Raw genomic sequence first — 26,030 nt, forward strand, 5'->3', positions numbered from 1 at the left:
TATTTTAAGATTAGGCCTTCAGTTGTTTCATTTAAAATTATTGTTTGCTCTGTATTTAGCCCTTCAGCCGCTTTTGTTTAAAAACCTGCGGAATTCAGGCGTAATACGTAAATCCCTGTCTATAGGGTTTCTCTTTAATTATCTTGAATTCTTAAAATGGCTTTCAGAAGAGCTGTGTAAATGCTTACCTTAAGGTTCATCTTTAATTTTTGAATAATTGTTTGGGCCTTCAGCCGTCAAGGTATTTCAAGTTTTCTTAAGATGGTTTTCTGTTGTACTGTGTAAATGGCTATCTTTAAATGTTCCCTTTCGTTGTGTTGCAAAATATTATTGGGCTTTCAGCCGAGGAACTAATTTGAATTTTCCTTAATATGGATTTTAGCCGAAATTTGTAAATACTTGCCTTTTAAATTATTTCCTTTGCTGATCTGAAGTATTATTTCTGCCTTTAGCCGAAAATATATTTTAATTTTACATAAGTAAGGCCTTCAACCGTGTATCTAAATTTTTGTGTTTTAAAAGGAATTATTGAAACTTATTTTTGAAAAGTCACTTGGTCCCTCAGCCGTGAGTTGACCCTGGTTGTCTTAAAGAGAAAACTGTGTATTGGTTTTCGAGGAATAAACTTGCATATTCTTGTATAACTAACAGTTATTGACCTTGGTCCCTTTCCACAACCTGCGAAATCAGATTTCAGGAAAAGAGCCACAGTGCAGTGACTCCAAGCCCTCCTAGGAGTTTCGGCGCAATTTCCAGAGATGAAATTAAGGTGATGGGAATAAGTGTTCGCTCGCGCCAGGTGCAAAATTACGGGCCAAGCAATGTTTAACTTAGGCACCTGGGTGCAGCCTTCCACCAGTTTTCCTTCTAAGGGCTCTGCACAGTACTGGGTGCTGGCCTCTATCCAAGAAGTCATATAACACGCCATGACGAGCATCTGAGCTTGTGCAAAATCTTGTATTTGACAATGGCGTTCCAGTGCTGCTCTCCGTGGGGTGAACACCCACCTATTTAAAAAAAAATTGTGACGGGGCACCTCATTGGTTAATCTTAAACAAATGTCAGAGGAGAGGAAGTCAAGACGACAGTTTCCAAGACATTCAGACAAGTGCACCGACTGAAGTGAAAACTGAAGAGTAGGTGTGTAATACAGAATAATTTAAGAGCTGTGTACATGGATGTTAAGTGATTGGTTAACAGCCTAAAACCTTTGCCAAGATGGGGAGTTTGCATATTGCTAACAACGGTATCATTGGCCTTCATTTTGCAGAGTCTTTTCATTGGCCCGTAGGTACTGAGTGTGCTCGGTAGATAGGAGGGAGAAGTTGTATTCGGTGTGAAACACTTTTTCTAGGGACTCTGACTTAACCACTTCGTCTGGAGATCTTGAGAGAGGCGCTTGATCCTCACAGATGGAGAAGAACACTTTGCCCTCAGATTAGAGGGGGGACTTTTCCGCAAGCAACAGCTGATGTGTTGTACACAGCAGCAGATCACGGCGCTTGCAGCTTTCTACTCTACAGTATGCGCAGTCGGGTGAGGAGAGTTATTGATTGCTGATAGCTGTGTGAGTCACTCAACAGAAGTAAAAGATTCGCATAACCTATTTGACACTACGAACAGACCTCATTCATTACTCGACCACTGATGATGTTTGCACGTAGTAGTTTTCTGCTTCCCTTGCGCAAACAAGCTTTTCCCTAACCATTTCCATCCACCTAATCCTTCTCGTCTTCGCCACATCACTGAAGTATTGGGTTAGAAATATTTTATGTTATTAATTGTCAATTTCCATTAGCTCTGTGATTCTGAATCTTGAGCCGAGCCTGCTGTAATTAATTTTTGTTCATGTAAGCATTAGGAGACTATTTTATAACAAGTTGGGATTATTTGAACTATCATTTCGTTTCACAGCTAATAGACTCCATTTTTATCTATTGTGAGGTGGCACGCAAGTCTCTCATGTTTGCTAGGGCCTTTTTCGTCCTATTATTAGTCAACTGCACCACAGTTCTTATTAAAGCATATGAAGGAGCAATCTACCTATCGGTCAATCCATCCGATGCGGTTGGCTCTGGCACCAACAAGGGTATGTAAGCAGCTCAGCTGAGGCCATACATTGGGTGCGGTGTCATATTGAAACAAACGGTCATTGTGTACAAACTGTTCCTCCTGCTGTACGCAACCGTAATGCTCTAAACCGTGCTCATTTTCTTCTGCATTTAACGTTATCTTAATTTTAGTAAAGGGACCAGACCCTAACCACGAATAACCGCCTGATACCGTAACACCACCTCGTCCACACTTCACTGTTGGCGTGACACATGGCGCTCTCCAGGAGTTTGATAATCTCAAGTCTTTCTGTCGGGCTGCCACAGAGTGAAGCCCTATTCGTAACTCTAAACCACTCGTTTCCAGTCACCCGCTGTCCAGTGGGTAGCCCTTCATACCACAGCTCAAGAGTCGTTTAGCATTGACCACAAAAATTTATGCCTTATGAAGAGAGAGTCGACCATACCCCATTCTTTTAACTCCTTACGCATAGCCATTGTGCTATCTGGAACTCATGAGTGATTCCTACCGCTATATTCATGCAATTTTTTGCAAACACTCTAAGACTGTTCGACGATCTGTCTGGTCTTGGTTTTTCTCTGGTTGATCCTTCGGGTTTCGACGTCACAATTACACTAACATTCGACTTAGGCACCTTTAGAAGAATTGAAATCTCACTCGTGGATATGTTGCTGCAACTCTGCTGACAATATAACACTCCCCGCCAACTTTTATACTGTTGGTTTATCCTGTAGTGACATATATCAGTCAGTCCCGCATTATGTAGGGGTGTTGCGATACTTTTGAGCAGACAGTGGATATTCTACATCGTGATGTTTATGTGTCACATATACTTCTTGCGATCCTGTTGAAAAGGGTATTTACAGAACAGTGGCAATGTTCCTATAGCACCTTTAATAAACGTTGCCTCACAGCCAATCTCTCATTATCTCCTATTCACTCCCTTAATACTATAGTTTCTGCTAAATGACTCCATGTTGCTAACAACAAGCCGTGTGTGGATGTATACTGTACATCACTGAATTTCGCGGCTAAAATTCCGTTTCAACGTTGACCTATACTACAGCGCTAACTTTCACCAGTTTCTTTGGTTAGCTCACTTTTGGACCAGTGTGGGCTACTATTGTGGAATTCACAGAAATACCCCCCAAAATATCATTCTGTAAGGCATAATATGTAGTGTACAAAAAAATGGTTTTTAACGGAAGATTGTCTTTCGTAGTGGAGACGATATTGATAGCAAAGATTTTTTGCCTAATAGCAGAAATCAACAGCTTGCAATGATCAATTTAGATGTGTGGGTATATGAGATGTGCGATCTCTGTTGCTATTGGACAGTTTTACGATAGAAAAATATTACTTTTAAAAGAGCTGTGTGTGTGTGTGTGAGTGTGTGTGTGTGTGTGTGTGTGTGTGTGTGTGTGTGTGTGTGTGAGAGAGAGAGAGAGAGAGAGAGAGAGAGCGAGGGTTAGGCAACTCTTTCTTCTTAGAAAGCGACCTAATTGTTAGTCAGTACCCTGTTCTCTCTCTAGGATGATGAGGAAATATGGAAGGAATGCCATGTGTAAGTATTCTGCGAGGCGGACGGCAGTATTTTACGCAGCTATTCCTGAACAGAAATCCCTGTAAATCTAAAATGTCGTCCTGCGCCCGGCTAAGAAAGCAATTTCCGCTCTGCGGACGAAATACATTTCCTGCGAGAGACTTCGTCCGTAAGGAACGTTTCAATCGCGATACGATAGCGAAGGGACCGACCCACAATGGAATTCTCTTAATTCCTCCTTAACAGCTTCATGAAATGGAATTTCAAATACGTTTCCGTTCTTAATTAAGTAAAGCTCAATTTCTTCTTCACTTCCTATAATTGTCAGAGGAGAATAAAAGTCACTGCGTGGTACGGTATTTTAATACGCAGCTTTTCTTTTCTATGTCTGCAGGTGTTAAGCTATTGAGAAAACGTGTTATTTCTGACAAAAAAATAATTCACTTATAATTTAATGGCCGTATCTGTTACCGCCGTTGTTTAGTATACAAGTATAAGTAAATAGAGTATTTTACTGGATAAAATCAAATAATGACGAACGGTTTACTTACAGGGGGAGTTACAGAAGTTTTCCCTAATGTGTTTTACGCATATTTGCCCGTATATCACAATCAGGGACATGCAGGATCAAAGTCGATAGTCATTTTCTGTTCACGGTAACACTCGTCGTATAATCATACTGTTACCATTCACGGAAAATGTGTTAATGGCCACTGGGTTTGTTACTCTTCATCTTAGGCCTACTTTGCATATATTACACATTAAATAACGTGGATGGGATGAGGACTTGTTATCAAGTGTTTCCCCTGGGCTCCTTCGCTTCTCTCAAAGTCGTCACCATACCTACGATGTTAGTATCGAGTCTGATTACAGTGTTTGCTTACAGTTGCGTGTAACTAGAATTCATGCTTTTACAACACAAACGATACGACTACTCATTTAACCCTTTCAGACCCTCTCACTATAATGGTGTACAGTAACTTTTGTTACGTCTTCGATACAAATGAAGTTTTTTTTGCCAATCGAAACCTGAGTTACACATTTGTGAACATTCAACATTTTTATGAAGCGTAAATACTGGAAACTTGGGAGTCGCTATGACAATATCAACAAGATGATGTATCAGTGCATAGCAATGCGCAGTAGCTGCTGACCACAAAAATACACGGATGTGGTTGGTTCACTACCTTCTGCTGTATAATTGAATTTTGCTATCGTTATTTTGCGTGGCAGTCATTGAACGATCATTTTAGTATTTATTACAGTAGAAATTATTTTGAAATTAGTTCCCTGCGTCCATAAAATGAAGCCCAGTGTACAAAGCACGTTTTGAAGATGGGTACATATTTTTGTATGAATGTTTTATCTAATATCATTGAAAACTCGCCTAAGAGCATTATACATAAAGAAATATTTTATTTCCTCCAGAACAAATTAGAGTCTGAAAGGGTTAATACGAGGTAATCTGAGTTAATAACGCTGGTGTATCGGAGGAGATTGAATGCATTTGTTTGGCTCATTCACGTGTCTGTAGTTGTATGATCGTTGATAGTGTTAAGCTGAATGTGAAGTGTTTGACATTTCCGTCGATACCAATATTGTTACAGAAGGATCATGTAGCGTTTCGAAGTGTATTGAAAGGAAATTGGTTTCGTTCTTCGCCCCAAGGAACTTAACGAATAGAAAACGAAGATAAAGGTGACAGACCGACAGGAATTTACAATACGCTGTAGTTTTGTTCAAAGACTCAATCAGTAACAACTTTGGTTATCCGCTGTAAGTGAAGATGGTCAGGGAACTATTTCGTGACTAGTGGTATCTTAGGACCGATGAGAAGTAGGATTAATTTTTTTATTATTTTGAGGGTGAGATATACTCTAGTTGAGGAAGAATCTTTCAGAAAGCAGTGAGGGTGGAATGGAAGACTACTAAGGGTATGCCGCATTCCCTAAGGCTACAATGTTAAATTGAGCCTATAATATTACTGCTCAAAAGAAGAAATTAATGTTTTTAAACTGGTAATATTATACGCGTTGCTATTAAAGTAGTGTGTGTAGTGTCTGTGTTTGTATGTCTGTGAAGGACAATATCTTGATCGGCGTCGATTAGTCCCCGAGCATACGTAATTTCGTAAACGTAGACAAGTTACTCTCGTGGTGTAGAATCAGCTGCCGACTCGAAATGTTGCCTGTAAAATTCTTGAAATCTAAGAGAAAGAAAACATCCTTAGGATCGTCTCAAACTGGAACACTGCCATTCGTATTTAGTCGTTCGATGATTGCCTGATACTGAAATGAGTTCATTTTAGCAGAGAAAACTTTCTCTTTTCTTTTGATCGTGTTATTGAAGCAGGTTCTGCAGCAAAAGTCGACCAGTTCATCACAAAATCCTTTGATCAAAATCAAATACGCGCAATCACCTTCGAAATGCAAAAGACTGTATTATGGCCGTTACTAAAGTCCACATTAACATTATATGTCGCTTGTGAATCTTTAAAAACACAGATTATACAATATGGCTGCTAACAATGACTGTCTCATTGCACGCACTTCATACACGTCCTCTCGTTGTCCTGTCTCCTAACGAAGTCCAGTTACATTCCGAATCTTTGCTTTTCTTCTCTCGGCATGGAACAACGCGAAGTCAAGGAATAAATATTTCGCTCACTCGGGCGAAACGCGCCACTTCGCGATATACGCTATGTGACCAAAAGTATCCGGACATCTGGCTGAAAATTACTTATAAGTTCGTGGCGCCCTCCAACGGTAATGCTGGAATTCAGTATGGTGTTGGCTCAGCCTTAGCCTTGATGACAGGCTCCACCTCCGCAGGCATAGATTCAATTGGGTGCTGGAAGGTTTCTTGGGGAATGGCAGCCCATTCTTCACGGAGTGCTGCACCGAGGAGAGGCGACACCCCTGGGATAACAAGGCCGTCCAGCAGTGTTAGTGACGTCACACTAAGCGGCCCATAGCCGACGCAGCAGTCCACGGACACCTCCGTACAGACGCGCCTGATGCTAACGATCTTCTGTCCGTCACACAGAAAGGAGCGAACTATAATTCGAACCAAAGACCAAACCATATATATTCTTGTAAACAGCATAAAGGTTCATAACGAAATACCGTTTACATATACGGGCAGGAATAGGTTCTAGAACTCCTCTGAAAAGTGTTTATCTTCAGTACCAGAATGAACATCAAATTGTCAAGTTTTCTAAATAGAAAAGCTACTTTTTTAGTAACAGACAGCAATAATGAGACTTGTAGTTGGTGATTTCTACGTGGAAAAGGAAATAAGCTGTAGGGAGATTGAAAATGGTAAGTAAAGAGAGCCTCAGCATTTTGCTCACATTCTTGCATGTAATGCACTTGGTTGTTTTTCATTTCCTTACCTTTCATAACATTTTTAATATTGTTTCAAGAACTGTATCTTCAAAGGCAGAGTGAACTTCAAATTGTCAGGCTTTTCTTAAAGGAAAGAGCAGTCCCTTAGTATCACAGTGCAAGACAGAATCTTGTGTTCAGTGATGTCTATGTTAAAAGGAGAATATTTGATTTCTATCTTTTGTTTCCATTCTTTATTACTGGGGATACACTTGTAAAAATTCTTGAAAAGAGCTGTCACCATGAACATACGAGTAAATTCACAATAGTCATGTGTTTTATGAGATAAAGCGAACTCTTGTTACCTTATTGTAAACGAAAGTAGTGAGGGTTTTGCTACGTATGACAGTGTTTAAGATAATTTACTTTCAGTGTAATAGCTTGAAAATGTTAAGTCCTGCTGTCAGTTGGGATTTGTCACCACCTGTATGCGAGTTTTAAAGCTAAGTAGTGTTCGGACAATTATAAAATAGTGGCAAAGTTCCTCAATCGATTAAACTTATTCCTGCCCGTATATGTAATCGGTATTTCGTTATGAACCTTTATGCTGTTTACAAGAATATATATAATTTGGTCTTTGGTTCGAATAATAGTTCGCTCCTTTCTGTGTGACGGACAGAAGATCGTTAGCATCAGGCGCGTCTGTACGGAGGTGTCCGTGGACTGCTGCGTCGGCTATGGACCGCTTAATGTGACGTCACTAACACTGCTGGACGGCCTTGTTATCCCGGGGGTGTCGGGAGAGGTATGGATGTCGGTCGGAGAGGTCTGGCACGAAGTTGGCGTTCCATTACATCCCAAATATGTTCTATAGGATTCAGGCCAGGACTCTGTGCAGGCCAGTCCAGTACAGGGATGTTATGGTCGTGTAATCACTCCTTCACAGGCCGTGCAATATGAATAGGTGCTCGATCGTGCTGAAAGGTGCAATCACCATCCTCGAATTGCTCTTCAACAGTGGGAGGCAAGAAGGTTATCAAAACATCAATGTGGACCTGTGCTATAATAGCGCCACACAGAACAACAAGGGGTGCATGTAAAACACAACACCATAACATCACCGCCTCCGAATTTTACTGTTGGCACTACACACGTTGGCAGATGTTCACCGGAAGTACGACATACCCACCGCCTGCCATTGGATTACCACATTGTGTACCGTGATTCGTCACTCCACATAACGTTTTCCCACTGTTCAATCGTCCAATGCTTACGCTCCTTACGCCAAGAGAGGCTTCGTTTGGCATTTACCAGCGCGATATGTGGCTTACGAGCAGCCGCTTGACCATGGAATTCAAGTTTTCTCACATCCCGCCTAACTGTCATAGTAACTGCAGCGGATCCTGATGCAGTTAGGAATTCATGTGTGATGGTTTGAATAGATGTCTGCCTATTACACATTACGACCCTCTTCAAATGTCGACGGTCTCTGTCAGTCAACAGACAACGTCGGCCTGCACGCATTTGTGCTGTACGTGTCCCTTCACGTTTCCGCTTCACTATCACATCGGAAACAGTGGGTCTAGCGATGTTCAGGAGTGTGGACACAAGTGACACCCAATCACTTGGCCACGTTCGAAGTCCGCAAGTTTCGCGGAGGGCCTCATTCCGCTCTCTCATGTCTAATGACTACTGAGGTCGCTGGTATGGAGTATCTGCGCAAGGCACCTGATATGAAACGCGTATGTTCTTGGGAGTATCCGGATACTTTCGATCACATAGTGTATAATCACTTTAACCAATAACAATAGTAAGGTCGTTGAATCGATCATTTTCTCATGTTTTATTGGGACTATACTCTTTATTTTTTCACAGGATCCAGAAAAATGTTCTGCTTCTCTAATGAATTAATTTTTTTTTTTTGAAGAACGTAGTTTAGTTCCTGACGTATATTATTTCTTTATTGTTAAAAGACATATTTTATGTTGTATAGCTAGAGAAGGCCGAAATGCACGCGTTAAACTCAAGCAGTCTGGCGTGAGGTCTGAAACAGGATACGTAATGAATGCTATAAAGAAAAGTACGAAGCTTCTGGAATACTTAACTTTAGTCCACATTTGTAGAACATTGCTCTTGATGATACAGAAGTATTATAGCAAATGAATACGGCGCCTTGCTAGGTCGTAGCAACTGTAGCTGAAGGCTATGCTAACTATCGTCTAGGCAAATGAGAGCGTAATTCTCAGTGAACCATAGCTAGCAACGTCGGCTGTACAACTGGGGCGAGTGCTAGTACGTCTCTCTAGACCTGCCGTGTGGTGGCGCTCGGTCTGCAATTACTGACAGTGGCGACACGCGGGTCCGTCGTATACTAGCGGACCGCGGCCGATTTAAAAGCAGCCACCTAGCAAGTGTGGTGTCTGGCGGTGATACCACATTTTAACGCACATTTTAAAATACAGATCCCTGAATACAAAATAATTTCAAAAATATTTTATCCAGATGTTATAGAAAGCATTAAGGAGCACTTCCTGAAAAATTCATCTCTCTACTATTAATAGACGGAGATCTGTACCTTATGTACAAAAAATTAAAGTTTCAGGAAATGTGCTTCAAAACTTTTTCTTCAGTCTGTACCTGGTCCATAACTAATATTATCAGAATTCTGTAGCAGCTTCCTCCTGATGTGTGACGTATGATGTCTAGCCAGATTTGAATACAAACGTTTCTTGTCTAAACTAAGCACAGCTGCTGCGGTTCGTAATCCTACACAGAGCCCATATTCTTCAAAATTTTGCACTTTGCGCTGCTGTCCTCATTGAATGAAACAGCATCACGAACGCCAAAGTGAAGAGTGTTTGCACCCACCAACACGGTTTTAGGTAGTCTATACGATATCATATGGTTCACATTTTGATTCTGGCTGTGAAGACACTTCATTAGTGGGATAATATCTGCGAGGTCTCCGAATATTTCGTCCAATGTGGCAGGCGGCAAATATTGAGGGTGAGCACACCGCTGTGCAGTTGTCTTGCCTCCGTTGTACTTGCACCAACTACCTTCTTCATGTTGGTGCCTGAAGCTGTGTGGAGAAGCAGAACTCACACTGCTCTTCTCACTAATTCTGCGCCTCCTGTATTCTCTCTAACTGCTACACCGTAGCACTTCTATATATGGTCTATAACAGCACTTATTTGTCAGTTTTTCCCATCTATAGTTTCCCCATGCCACAGTTTCTTGCGTTTCATGCAAATCTTGGGCTGTCAAAGCCTTCATCTCATCCTTTTCTGAACGTAGTCTACACAGTCTACTTATCAAATGTTTTCATTGATCCCATAGTGCCTAAGTCCTTCAGTCTCTTTGAATGCCTTTTACTCACAATCTTTAAGATAATTTATGTATCTAACGTTGCAAAGTTTACAGAAGGCTGATCAAATATATTTGTAATTCCAGCAACTTTCATACCATCACATGATCCTTGCAACCGCAGAGTTTACAAAGTACTGCCACATCAGCTACCTTGCCAGTGTCTCACTTGTAGCTGTTACAACACCATTTAGAGATTTGTATCCTCTCAACTCCCAACTCTCATCGAAAGCTATGGATGAGTTCCCATTATTATTATTTTCAACAACTGTTTCCTCATCAGCTTCTTTCATGTATTCAATAGTAGAGCTTGTTGCAACGACGTGTTTATCAAATTCTGAAGTTCATGATGCCACATAACATGGCACCAGCAGCCCTGCCCTTACCTGTAGATCATAATCCATAAACCCGTCTAAAGTTTATATCATATACTCTATCTGTATCTTCAGTAACGTGCGAAGAACTGAAAAAAGTAAAATTGTGTTTACAATACTCGCACATTAACTCGAATTCATAAGCAAGTCCTACATATATGTTTATTTTCAGCCAATGTACACTCTTTTTAAATACCTACAGACTAGAGCTAGGTATGATGAAGTGACGAAAACTCAGCGGCTTCGCCAAAGATCTCTTTCACAATAAGCACAACTATTTACTCTCTAAGGAAACAATACAAATGATGCAACATCGATTGTCAACTGTCTTTCAGTGAAGCCAATAGAGAAGATAACCGTCCTGTGGTCAGTTGTGTCCCTGGCAAATCAGACTATATCAAGCATGTTTTGTGTCTCACAAACTTGGGGCGGAACATGGTGTACCACAATTTAAAACAAAAAAAAAACCGCTTAAGATACTTCTATGCATGTCATATCAGTATTTTATACACGCGAAGGAACTTGCCCCCCTTCTTGCAGCAGTGTACAGTAGGTCTCTAGAAGAGCGTGGCGTTCCAATGGATTGGAAAAGGCCACAGGTCATCCGCGTTTCAGAGATGGGACTTCGAAAAGATGTGCAGAACTATAGACCTATATCTCTAACGTAGATCCGTTGTAGAATTTTGGAACACGTGTTATGTTCGAGTATAATGACTTTTCTGGAGACTAGAAATCTACTCTGTAGGAATCAGCATGAGTTTCTTAAAAGACGATCGTGTGAGACCCAGCTCGCACTATTCGTCCACGAGGCTGAAAGGGCCATAGACACGGGTTCGCAGGTAGACGCTGTGTTTCTTGACTTCCGCAAGGCGTTCGATATAGTTCCCCACAGTCGTTTAATGAACAAAGTAAGAGCATATGGACTATCAGACCAAATGTGTGATTGGATTGAAGAGTTCCGAGATAACAGAATGGAGAATGTCATTGTCAATAGAGAGAGGTCTTCCGAAGTAAGAGTGATTTCAGGTGTGCCGCTGGGGAGTGTCATAGGACTGTTGCTATTCACAATATACATAAATGACCTTGTGGATGACATCGGAAGTTCACTGAGGCTTATTGCGGACGATTCTGTGGTATATCGGGAGGTTGTAACAATGGAGAATTGTACTGAAATTCAGGAGGATCTGCAGCGAATTGACGCATGGTGAAGGGAATGGCAATTGAATCTCAATGTAGACAAGTGTAATGTGCTGCGAATACATAGAAGGAAAGATTCTATATCATTTAGCTACAATATAGCAGGTCAACAACCGGAAGCAGTTGTTGTTGTTGTTGTGGTCTTCAGTCCTGAGACTGGTTTGATGCAGCTCTCCATGCTACTCTATCCTGTGCAAGCTTCTTCATCTCCCAGTACCTAGTGCAACCTACATCCTTCTGAATCTGCTTAGTGTATTGATCTCTTGGTCTCCCTCTACGATTTTTACCCTCCACGCTGCCCTCCAATGCTAAATTTGTGATCCCTCGATGCCTCAGAACATGTCCTACCAACCGATCCCTTCTTCTAGTCAAGTTGTGCCACAAACTTCTCTTCTGCCCAATCCTATTCAATACCTCCTCATTAGTTACGTGATCTACCCACCTTATCTTCAGCATTCTTCTGTAGCACCACATTTCGAAAGCTTCTATTCTCTTCTTGTCCAAACTTGTTATCGTCCATGTCTCACTTCCATACATGGCTACACACCATACAAATACTTTCAGAAACGACTTCCTGACACATAATCTATATTCGATGTTAACAAACTTCTCTTCTTGAGAAACGCTTTCCTTGCCATTGCCAGTCTACATTTTATATCCTCTCTACTTCGACCATCATCGGTTATTTTACTCCCTAAATAGCAAAACTCCTTTACTACTTTAAGTGTCTCATTTCCTAAACTCATTCCCTCAGCATCACCCGACTTAATTTGACTACATTCCATTATCCTCGTTTTGATTTTGTTGATGTTCATCTTATATCCTCCTTTCAAGACACTGTCCATTCCGTTCAACTGCTCTTCCAAGTCCTTTGCTGTCTCTGACAGAATTACAATGTCATCGGCGAACCTCAAAGTTTTTATTTCTTCTCCATGGATTTTAATACCTACTCCGAATTTTTCTTTTGTTTCCTTTACTGCTTGCTCAGTATACAGAATGAATAACATCGGGGAGAGGCTACAACCCTGTCGTACTCCCTTCCCAACCACTGCTTCCCTTTCATGTCCCTCGACTCTTATAACTGGCATCTGGTTTCTGTACAAATTGTAAATAGCCTTACGCTCCCTGTATTTTACCCCTGCCACCTTTAGAATTTGAAAGAGAGTATTCCAGTCAACATTGTCAAGAGCTTTCTCTAAGTCTACAAATGCTAGAAACGTAGGTTTGCCTTTCCTTAATCTTTCTTCTAAGATAAGTCGTAAGGTCAGTATTGCCTCACGTGTTCCAGTATTTCTACGGAATCCAAACTGATCTTCCCCGAGGTCTTCTACTAGTTTTTCCATTCGTCTGTAAAGAATTCGTGTTAGTATTTTGAAGCTGTGGCTTATTAAACTGATTTTTCGGCAATTTTCACATCTGTCAACACCTGCTTTCTTTGGGATTGGAATTATTATATTCTTCTTGAAGTCTGAGGGTATTTCGCCTGTTTCATACATCTTGCTCACCAGATGGTAGAGTTTTGTCATGACTGGCTCTCCCAAGGCCGTCAGTACTTCCAGTGGAATGTTGTCTACTCCGTGGGCCTTGTTTCGACTCAGGTCTTTCAGTGCTCTGTCAAACTCTTCAAGCAGTATCGTATCTCCCATTTCGTCATCATCTACATCCTCTTCCATTTCCATAATATTGTCCTCAAGTACATCGCCCTTGTATAGACCCTCTATATACTCTTTCCACCTTTCTGCTTTCCCTTCTTTGCTTAGAACTGGGTTTCCATCTGAACTCTTGATGTTCATACAAGTGGTTCTCTTATCTCCAAAGGTCTCTTTAATGTTCCTGTAGGCAGTATCTATCTTACCCCTAGTGAGATAAGCTTCTACATCCTTACATTTGTCCTCTAGCCAACCCTGCTTAGCCATTTTGCACTTCCTGTCGATCTCATTTTTGAGACGTTTGTATTCATTTTTGCCTGCTTCATTTACTGCATTTTTATATTTTCTCCTTTCATCAATTAAATTCAATATTTCTTCTGTTACCCAAGGATTTCTACTAGCCCTCGTCTTTTTACCTACTTGATCGTCTGCTGCCTTCACCACTTCATCCCTCAAAGCTACCCATTCTTCTTCTACTGTATTTCTTTCCCCCATTCCTGTTAATTGTTCCCTTATGCTCTCCCTGAAACTCTGTACAACCTCTGGTTTAGTCAGTTTAGCCAGGTCCCATCTCCTTAAATTCCCACCTTTTTGCAGTTTCTTCAGTTTCAGTCTGCAGTTCATAACCAATAGATTGTGGTCAGAATCTACATCTGCCCCAGGAAATGTCTTACAATTTAAAACCTGGTTCCTAAATCTCTGTCTTACCATTATATAATCTATCTGAAACCTGTCAGTATCTCCAGGCTTCTTCCATGTATACAGCCTCCTTTCATGATTCTTGAACCAAGTGTTAGATATGATTAAGTTATGCTCTGTGCAAAATTCTACAAGGCGGCTTCCTCTTTCATTCCTTCCCCCCAATCCATATTCACCTACTATGTTTCCTTCTCTCCCTTTTCCTACTGACGAATTCCAGTCACCCATGACTATTAAATTTTCGTCTCCCTTAACTACCTGAATAATTTCTTTTATCTCGTCATACATTTCATCTATTTCTTCATCATCTGCAGAGCTAGTTGGCATATAAACTTGTACTACTGTAGTAGGCATGGGCTTTGTGTCTATCTTGTCCACAATAATGCGTTCACTATGCTGTTTGTAGTAGCTAACCCGCACTCCTATTTTTTTATTCATTATTAAACCTACTCCTGCATTACCCCTATTTGATTTTGTATTTATAACCCTGTAATCACCTGACCAAAAGTCTTGTTCCTCCTGCCACCGAACTTCACTAATTCCCACTATATCTAACTTTAACCTATCCATCTCCCTTTTTAAATTTTCTAAGCAGTTAAGTCCATAAATTATCTGGAAGTACGCATTAGGAGTGATTTAAAATGGAATAATCATATAAAGTTTATCGTCAGTAAAGCTTATGCCAGACTGAAATTCGTTGAAAGAATCCTAAGGAAATGCAATCCGAAAACAAAGGAAGTAGGTTACAGTACGCTTGTTCGTCCACTGCCTGAATACTGCTCAGCAGTGTGGGATCCGCACCAGTGATAGATAAACTACAGTGGAAGACTGCAGGAGAGACGCTGAGTAGCTCGGTACGAGCTTTTGTTAAAGTTTCGAGAACATACCTTCACCATGGAGTCAAGCAGTCCCTCCTACGTATATCTAGCGAAGAGACCATGAGGATAAAATCAGAGAGATTAGAGCCCACACAGAAGCATACCGACAAGCCTTCTTTCCACGAACAATACGAGACTGGAATAGAGGGCAGAACTGACAGAGATACTCAAGGTACCCTCCGCCACACACCGTCAGGTGGCTTGCGGAGTATGGATGTAAATATAGATGTAGATTTTAAAGGGGAGACTGTAAATACTTTGTAATGCATTGTTTCAAAAATCGAGTTTATCATCGAGAACCTCATCCATATAACCTTAAGAGCCAACCTTCGGTAAGTTAAGAAGTGGAGTGCTAATAAGCCATGATATGCGGGTATAGGAATTAATGATTTAAATCTGGAAGTGTATCATGATCAGACAGAGGCGGGTGATCAAAGTTTCGTTCGAGTGCCGTGTGGGGGTGTGTAAAGGCGATTTTTGTCACGTGCTTGAATAACTGTGACAGTAGGATTACAAATCACAGGCGAGACGGTTTGGTGGTTAGAGTTTCGTGAAATATAGGTTATACAGGGGCCCTCATTGTGACGTTGTAGAGGCAGGAATCATTTCACGATTCACGTTGGGAAAGGGGGCGAGAAGTAGCGAATGCAAAGAGCGAGAGGTATTAGAGAAATAAACAACAGTAAGTAAATAATACTTTAGAGGCGCAATGGCAGTATAACCATAAATTTTCATTTTTAAGTTGACTAAAATTAATAAAAATAAATGTTAATAACACAAAATAGCTAAAAAAAAGCATGAATCGTTGTGCTCCAAGTATATGCGATAACTGGACTTGTTGTAACTGTAATTCAATTTTTTGAGGATGATTTTGAAGAGAGTTGTTTTAAATAGACTTGCACGAAAAAAGAAGATATACACTACTGGCCATTAAAATTGCTACGCCACGAAGAAATGCAGATGATAAACGGGTATTCATTGGACAAATATATTATACTAGAACTGACATGTGATTACATGTTCACACAATTTGGGTGGATAGATCCTGAGAAATCAGTATCCAGAACAACCACCTCTGGCCGTAATAACGGCCTTGATACGCCTGGGCATTGAGTCAAACAGAGCTTGGATGGCGTGTACAGTTACAGCTGTCCGTGCAACTTCAACACGATACCAGAGTTCATCAAGAGTAGTGACTGGCGTATTGTGACGAGCCAGTAGCTCGGCCACCATTGAGCAGACGTTTTCATTTGGTGAGAGATCTGGAGAATGTGCTGGGAGTCGAACATTTCCTGTATCCAGAAAGGCCCGTACAGGACCTGAAACATGCGGTCGTGCATTATCCTGCTGAAATGCAGGGTTTCGCAGGGATCGAATGAGGGGTAGAGCCACGGTTCGTAACACATCTGAAATGTAGCGTCAATGTGCCGTTAATGCGAACAAGAGGCGACCGAGACGTGTAACCAATGGGCCCCATACCATCAAGCCAGGTGATACGCCAGAATGGCGATGACGAATACACGCTTCCAATGTGCGTTCAACGCGATGTCGCCAAACACGGATGCCACCATCATGATGCTGTAAACAAAACCTGCATTCATCCGAAAAAATAACATTTTGCCATTCGTGCACCCAGGTTCGTCGTTGAGTACACCATCGCATGGGCCCCTGTCCGCGCTGCAGCGTCAAGGGTAAGCACAGCCATGGTATCAGAGCTGAAAGTCTACGCTGCTGCAAACGTCGTCGAACTGTTCGTGCTGATGGTTGTTGTCTTGCAAACGTCCCCATTTGTTGACTCAGGGATTGAGACGTGGCTGCATGATCCGTTACAGCCATGTGGATAAGATGCCTGTTATCTCGACTGCTAGTGATACGAGGCCGTTGGGTTCCAGCATGACGTTCCGTATTACCTTCCTGAACCCACCGATCCCATATTGTGCTAACAGTCATTTTATCTCGACCAAAGCAAGGAGCAATGTCGCGATACGATAAACCGCAATCGCGATAGGCTACAATCCGACCTTTATCAAAGTCAGAAGCGTGACGGTACGCATTTCTCCTCCTTACACGAGGCATCACTACAACGCTTCACCCATGCAACACTGGTCAACTGCTGTTTGTGTATGATAAATCGGTTGGACACACCAAATGACAGTCAGACTAACTGGGCACACAGCTTCAGAGCCTAACGTCGCGAAACTGTAGATTTGTTAGTTGTACTACATGTCAGACTACGTCTCTGTGATAGAACTACAGAGATCCTATGTTTATGTCTTAATACAACGAATTTTAAGTGGAGAGTGTTTGAGGCCTTCGAAGACGGGACTCTCACGCGCCGAAGTCCATCGTCCTTCAGAGCAACCTACACAAATCTAAGATATACAGTGATGACACTGTGAAAGTTGTTACCGTGTGACTCTTGGAACGACAATAGCGTCCCTAGAGACGAGAAAACCAGCCGTAAGCTTAATAATTTATTTTAATTATCCTTCTACGTAATTAACGAAGTAGTTATTATGTTTCTGGTTTCCAAGCGTTAGTAAATTATCAAGAGACGTGAATGATAGGGAAATTAGTTTAAAAACTGCCGAGTCTCACTGGTTAAAAAAGTGTCTCAAATGGCTCTGAGCACTATGGGACTTAACATCTGAAGTCATCAGTCCCCTATAAATTAGAACTACTCAAACCTAACTAACCTAAGGACATCACACACATCCATGCCCGAGGCTGGATTCGAACCTGCGACCGTAGCAGTCTCATGGTTCCGGACTGAAGCACCTAGAACCTCTCAGCCACCACGGCCGGCTCACTGGATCAATGATATAAACTACAACTTATTTATGAAGAAATCCTTTTGAATTTGTGTATGACTGCAGCTCACGCCGCTAAAAACAGAACACAAATTTAAAGCGTGATAAGCATATATACGTGGTATTGTCTGTTCTTATTGTGGTAGACTCTTTCCCTGACAAATACCTGTTTTTGGGTCTATTGCATAGTATTATACATGACTCCACTAATTAATACTCGAATATTTTTGTAAATGTAATTACTTTTTCTTTAAAAGTGGATGTGGTGAAGATTCTTGTCGTTCGTGCGTTTTATGTTACAATTGTGGGACTGGTTTCTTCTGTGGTGTGGAACAGTTTTGTTGTCTTTGACGTTTTATTATCACATCCGCGAGGTTTTCCCCCACATACAGCTGTGGTGCTTTGTGTGGTATGTTATGAAAAGTAGTAATGGCATTCCACAGAAGGTCCCTAGATTCCACACTCATTAAATTCACTGGAAGTGTATCGAGGGAAAATTTCTGCTGCTGAACAGGTGTACTATGTCTTTCTGCGAAATGTGTGGACCTCTTCAGTTTACTAGCCATTTTTTCTTGTTAAAATAAAATAACATTCTGCAGTAAGTATCTGTACATTGCAAGAGAATCATAATGTGTCCTGTAACGTACCGTTCCATACCTGAGATGTCCTTAGAAAACAAAAGAAAGACAAATGTGGTTTCATTCTATAGTTAGTGCCGATTTCAGTGGCGCTAGATGCACTTCCTGTTGTAAAAGTTGTGTTACAAATCAGTCTAAACGATACTATTTGCACTCATCGGATACGTATTCAAAAGTGTATTTTTCTGTCCGCTTGGAGCGCTACTGTCGCGGTGTATAGCAAAATTGGGCAGCAGTGTCGCGACTGCATATTTTAAACTGTCGTACACATGCTGTCTCACTTTTCTCCGTGGGATTCTTTTAATTATATTTGTACCTAGCGTTAAGGAGTATGCTTTCGAGTGGAGCTGTTAATTTGATATTGTTGATACTTCCCCAGTTTAACTTGTAGGAGATGAAAAGTGTAAGTTTAGCGAGAGTTACTGATGGATTATTCTCATCGAGAGACTGTACTCAATTATTGATATATAAGGAGGCTTATTTTTATGAAGTGGAATATTACTAGCTAAATTGTCTGAGGAAGTCGGTATAAAATAACTTAAAACAATGTTGAAGTTCTACTGGTCAGCGGGTCTTTAAGAAAAGTGAATTACGCGGGACAGATTACAGTGTTTCTGAAGGTTTCTTTCCTTCTCACGCTCAACGAAGCCGAACTTGCAAACGAAGGATATTTTTTATTATTCACATTCAACGATGATGCAATACCACAGGAGGTGCACTCTAATGACTTCTTTCTTCGTCATCAAAAAATGGTTCAAATGGCTCTGAGCAATGTGGGACTTAACATCTGTGGTCATCAGTCCCCTAGAACTTAGAACTAGTTAAACGTAACTAACCTAAGGACATCACGCACATCCATGCCCGAGGCAGGATTCGAACCTGCGACCGGAGCGGTCACGCGGTTCCAGACTGAAGCGCCTAGAACCGCACGGCCACACCGGCCGGCTCTTCGTCATCCTTCTGAAACTTCTAGAAAGCTTCGTTTATCTGCTTGTCGTATTATTTCGGAGTCTGTGACTCACATACACTCCTGGAAATGGAAAAAAGAACACATTGACACCGGTGTGTCAGACCCACCATACTTGCTCCGGACACTGCGAGAGGGCTGTACAAGCAATGATCACACGCACGGCACAGCGGACACACCAGGAACCGCGGTGTTGGCCGTCGAATGGCGCTAGCTGCGCAGCATTTGTGCACCGCCGCCGTCAGTGTCAGCCAGTTTACCGTGGCATACGGAGCTCCATCGCAGTCTTTAGCACTGGTAGCATGCCGCGACAGCGTGGACGTGAACCGTATGTGCAGTTGACGGACTTTGAGCGAGGGCGTATAGTGGGCATGCGGGAGGCCGGGTGGACGTACCGCCGAATTGCTCAACACGTGGGGCGTGAGGTCTCAACAGTACATCGATGTTGTCGCCAGTGGTCGGCGGAAGGTGCACGTGCCCGTCGACCTGGGACCGGACCGCAGCGACGCACGGATGCACGCCAAGACCGTAGGATCCTACGCAGTGCCGTAGGGGACCGCACCGCCACTTCCCAGCAAATTAGGGACACTGTTGCTCCTGGGGTATCGGCGAGGACCATTCGCAACCGTCTCCATGAAGCTGGGCTACGGTCCCGCACACCGTTAGGCCGTCTTCCGCTCACGCTCCAACATCGTGCAGCCCGCCTCCAGTGGTGTCGCGACAGGCGTGAATGGAGGGACGAATGGAGACGTGTCGTCTTCAGCGATGAGAGTCGCTTCTGCCTTGGTGCCAATGATGGTCGTATGCGTGTTTGGCGCCGTGCAGGTGAGCGCCACAATCAGGACTGCATACGACCGAGGCACACAGGGCCAACACCCGGCATCATGGTGTGGGGAGCGATCTCCTACACTGGCCGTACACCACTGGTGATCGTCGAGGGGACACTGAATAGTGCACGGTACATCCAAACCGTCATCGAACCCATCGTTCTACCATTCCTAGACCGGCAAGGGAACTTGCTGTTCCAACAGGACAATGCACGTCCGCATGTATCCCGTGCCACCCAACGTGCTCTAGAAGGTGTAAGTCAACTACCCTGGCCAGCAAGATCTCCGGATCTGTCCCCCATTGAGCATGTTTGGGACTGGATGAAGCGTCGTCTCACGCGGTCTGCACGTCCAGCACGAACGCTGGTCCAACTGAGGCGCCAGGTGGAAATGGTATGGCAAGCCGTTCCACAGGACTACATCCAGCATCTCTACGATCGTCTCCATGGGAGAATAGCAGCCTGCATTGCTGCGAAAGGTGGATATACACTGTACTAGTGCCGACATTGTGCATGCTCTGTTGCCTGTGTCTATGTGGCTGTGGTTCTGTCAGTGTGATCATGTGATGTATCTGACCCCAGGAATGTGTCAATAAAGTTTCCCCTTCCTGGGACAATGAATTCATGGTGTTCTTATTTCAATTTCCAGGAGTGTATATTCAACTTTGTGTGCCAGAGGTACTCTCAGGAATTTCATCTTCAAGTGACTGCAATTAGCACACTTCAATACGGTGCGCTACTCTGTTCCTCACGTCACGTGCTTCTCGTCTGGCCGACATTCTGTCGCTCCTATGATGCCCGTTGCTGCTGTATTGGAGTGCCGCTGATGCTTGCAGTCTTATACAGTCGCTGTTGAGTTCTACGCGCAGATGATGAAGAGCAATTCCATTCCATGTGAATCAATTAAGGGAGAGGGTTAATGTTTATTGTACCAATTCCACCTGACGTAAGTCACGATCAACGACTTAGACAACTGTGTTTCGGTTTCAATAGTTGTCGAAACTTATGAAAGAGTCGTATCGTAGTACTAAAAACAAAGTGCTGATTACACATAACGCGGCTTCAAAGCAATTTTTGACGACTTCACACCATCCTCCGACTCAAAGGGATTAGAAAATCATTAAATTTTAGTGTTGTGGGTTGGCGTTAGCTGTACATGTGCAATTTACAGTGTATACGAAATTCTCGCTTTCCTCAGTCACATGTTTCACACCGGGATACATCGAGCGGTGAACCGTCGTCGAGCATGCTGCGCCCTGGAGATGCACACAGGTTGATCTATGATTTTAAGAGATACGGCAGCCAGCCACTTCTTTGTTTTTCTATAATTTGTGCCAATACGCATTTCGGTCTTTCACCCCCTCCAAATTTGATGTAATACATACTTGTCTTCAGTTAGTACATCATTACGGAACGTCCATGAACTACGTGAACTCCAAATGGGGGGAGGGTCCACAAAACCTCCTCAAATCTCATTTAAGGAAAGGGTGGGAGTCATGAAAATGTCGCCTCAAATTTTTAATTCAAAGGATATACATTATTATATCTTAAATTATTTTATATTCTGAAATTAATCCCAAGCATAGACAACATGAAAGTACCCTTCCGTCTTTATGGCCTCTCTAAACTGAATGCGTTACACACGGCCCTTTGTTATTACGTTAAAAGATAATTTGCATTGAAACTTCTACAATGCGCCATTCCAACAAGACGAAAGTGACGCGCCAGCAAGAAGTTAATCGTTTGTGGAAGTAAGCTAAGCTGAAGATCACGGACAAGAATTCTCTTAGTGACCACATAAATCAAGAGATTGAAAAGCTGCGTAGTCATATAGTGCAATCGAAGGAACTAACACTGTTGTCTTCCATATGCAGAATAAGTAAATGTTTAGTGGCATTTAGTGTATGTAATTCGTCAATAAAAGGTACGTTTTTTAGGGATCCGTCAAAACGATTAAAATTATATTCGTGGAGCCTTTTCTTCTGTCTGTCTGTCTGTCTGTCAGAATGCTACACAGGATTGGCAGCATTTAAATAAAGTGTTTGTAATCACCTGGCAACACTGTTTAATATTCAAAAATGGTTCAAATGGCTCTGAGCACTATGAGACTTAACATCTATGGTCATCAGTCCCCTAGAACTTAGAACTATTTAAACCTAACTAACCTAAGGACAGCACACAACACCCAGCCCTCACGAGACAGAGAAAATCCCTGACCCCGCCGGGAATCGAACCCGGGAACCCGGGCGTGGGAAGCGAGAACGCTACCGCACGACCACGAGATGCGGGCTGTTTAATATTCTTTCTACGTCTAGGTACTATATTTTTTGAGCGGCATTACAGGTGAAAATTATAATTTCGTTTAAAATGCACTATGATGAGTTTAATTAAATTTATTGTTTTGAAATCTGCCAAATGGCAGAGAATATTCAGAGAATATCCATTTTTATAAAGGATAATATACATTTACAAAATTAATCCCGAGGTATCTAGTCGGTATTTTCGGCGGTGTGAAGCAAAACCATAAATATATAAAGTAAATTAAATTATTTAAAAATTATAGGGTAAGCCTCACGTGAGGAGAGGGACGAGTTCGCTCCACATCTCACCAAATCTCTCCAAGGAAGGAGGATGGCCCAAACGTAAAAAATTAGCTCACGCAATTAATGGTCGTCCCATTATAAACATCGACCTCAGTTCGAATCCTGCAAATGGCCTGTGGAAAATGATATTTTTGTACAGCTACTATACTTCGTCAGTTCTATATTTACTCGTTACATGTGCATACTTTCTACCGTGCTTGTTACTGCTACGATTTTTCCATTTACAATCGTGAAACAAACACCTTTTCATTTGTGTGTTGCACAAAAGCAGCGTAATATCTGTAATGTTGCGACTGATACCTTTGCTCACATCAGATAATTACGTCTACCGTCAAAGTTACATTTTACTTACAGATTCTTAAAGCGCTATTTTTGTTTAAGCTTTTGTCTGATTGTCTGACTAAAAAATAGAAATACTTTAACGTGAATGTACTGACTGATACGTACGATTATTTATGTTAAGGGCGATGGTGACTGATAAAGTATACTGAATATTACAATTTTGTATACTACATTTTATATAACAGAATTAACTGTACATATTTTAATTGCAGTAAGTGTAACATTTACAAAGAATAATGGGTGAACAACAGATTTACATGACGTGGAACATATTGTACCACAAGCATTTTATTGAATGTTGAGGTGTACGGCTCAATTCTCAGTTACGGTGTTGCTTGAATTTCATTTGGAGAAAGGAGTGTAGGTGGGACAACAAATAATACATTTGTAATTTGTAACTACTTAGGTCCTACATTCTTTTCATTCTACGTCAATGATGTGTCATCAGTTATGTCCTGCTCCAAATACCACATGTACGCTAATGATCTCCAATTACATCCGAGACCGAAACCAATGAACTTGACGACAGCTATCGAGAATGACAGTACCGGCCTGCGGGCACTCTCAAAATGGGCGCAGGGTGTAGGGCTAAAGTCAACACATCCAAAGCTCAAGCTGTAGTGCTTCGTCATTCTAGGCTCATTAGCCCGAGATATCGGGGATCACTACCATCTTTCACCGTAAATGGGGAAAATATGATTTCTCCTTCAGCAGAGAATGTAGGAGGAAAATTTAAATTGGACTCAGCACGTAACTGCAGTGTGCAAGAAGGCATCAACATCTCTCCATGCCCCATAGAAATATAAAGAAGTCTTCCCTTTAGACCGGATAGTCAGTCTTCTACATACACTCATACTTCTAGTTATTGATTATAGCAATGTTACCTTACAAGGCCTTTCTCAGAAAAGTTCAGAGTGCCTGGAACTAGTTATGAATGCCTCTGTTCTTTACATAAGTGACGTTGGACGCTTTGATCATATTTCACCATCATCTTACAGCTATCCTGGTTACGAGCGGAGAGTTTGACACCCCCTGTCTTCTCTACTATCGCATAAACAAACACTATGCCTCATATTTCTCGTCGACCGTAACACTTTTGCCACTTCTGACACTCAAAGCGTTTTAATACTGTTTGTCACATTAATATTGTCATTTTTAGATAACTATGATGTAAAGGTACTGTGTATGTGTAACACCAGTTACCATCCGAGCAGATTCATTTCTCTCCACTCCATCGGTCATCCACTTTCTCTAAGTTCTTTTCAGAAGCAGGAATAGCTTCCCACATGATACTATAGTACTGAATAACATCTCTAACTTCAAAATACGCCTAATAAAATATCTACTAAATCAACTGTAAGGATCAATATTATCCCTTTCTGCACTCGTTCCCCATGTACATCATTCTTTCCAACCAGATCGTCCTCACTTCCCTGTGTTCTTAGCTGATATAGTCTCCTTGAATTACCTTTCCCTTGAACTGGCTTTATCAGAAAACATATATTTTGTACCCCAACAAATTCGTTTTTACCTCTGCCATCAGTATAACTGTTATTATTGTCATTATTTTTACTACTATCACTATCAGAGGCAGCAGCTACAGTAGTACAAGTGCTGTTAGTATTAAATTTATTAGTTCGCAGTCAATATTGTTGACTCTCATAAAGTTTTAATACTGTTTGTCATATTAATATTGTTATTTCCTTGGTAACTATAATGTAAAAAGCTACTGTATGTGAGAAACCCTGGTCCCATGCAAGAGATAGCCTGATGATCGTAATCAGATCAGGTTAAATAAATGAATAAATAAATTACTTAAATAAGTGTAATACAGCCTTTATTCCTCTGTCATAATCTGCTTGCCAAAGAATAAGCAAATCATTACTGCCAGAATGAGATTTTCACTCTGCAGCGGAGTGTGCGCCGATATGAAACTTCCTGGCAGATTAAAACTGTGTGCCCGACCGAGACTCGAACTCGAGACCTTTGCCTTGCGCGGGCAAGTACTCTACCATCTGAGCTACCGAAGCACGACTCACGGCCGGTACTCACAGCTTTACTTCTGCCAGTATCTCGTCTCCTACCTTCCAAACTTTACAAAAGCTCTCCTGCGAACCTTGCAGAACTAGCACTCCTGAAAAAAAGGATATAGCAGGAGAGCTTCTGTAAAGTTTGGAAGGTAGGAGACGAGATACTGGCAGAAGTAAAGCTGTGAGTACCGGGCGTGAGTCGTGCTTCGGTAGCTCAGGTGGTAGAGCACTTGCCCGCGAAAGGCAAAGGTCCCGAGTTCGAGTCTCGGTCGGGCACACAGTTTTAATCTGCCAGGAAGTTTCAAATCATTACTGGGCTAAATCGACGAATTAAATAATCTAATCATTCTGATCCGAGGAGTGGAGATGGGTGATAGAGATATAGACTTGAAGTGAGGAGAACCGGGTAATACAGCGTATCTTCAATCTCAGGGGCTGCTAGGTCCTTCAGCAGGTCGTCCATCCAGCGCTGTCTTGGTCGTACTATGGGGTGTCTGGTGTTTGGTTTCTTCACCTGCGTTTCTTCTGGCATACGGGTTACATGGGCTGCCCACTGGATTCTTTTGATCTTCAGTTTATGTAGTGGTTAATATTGGGTGGGTGTGTTACAGCCAACGAGGAACCATGCAAAAACGAGTACACAGGGTTTTTCACAAGTGTCTCTAGAGCATCAGAAAACAAGTGCGCGAAAACTAGAAGACTCACAATA

This window comes from Schistocerca cancellata, unplaced genomic scaffold, assembly GCF_023864275.1.
Source record: "Schistocerca cancellata isolate TAMUIC-IGC-003103 unplaced genomic scaffold, iqSchCanc2.1 HiC_scaffold_718, whole genome shotgun sequence".
Taxonomy (NCBI): domain Eukaryota; kingdom Metazoa; phylum Arthropoda; class Insecta; order Orthoptera; family Acrididae; genus Schistocerca; species Schistocerca cancellata.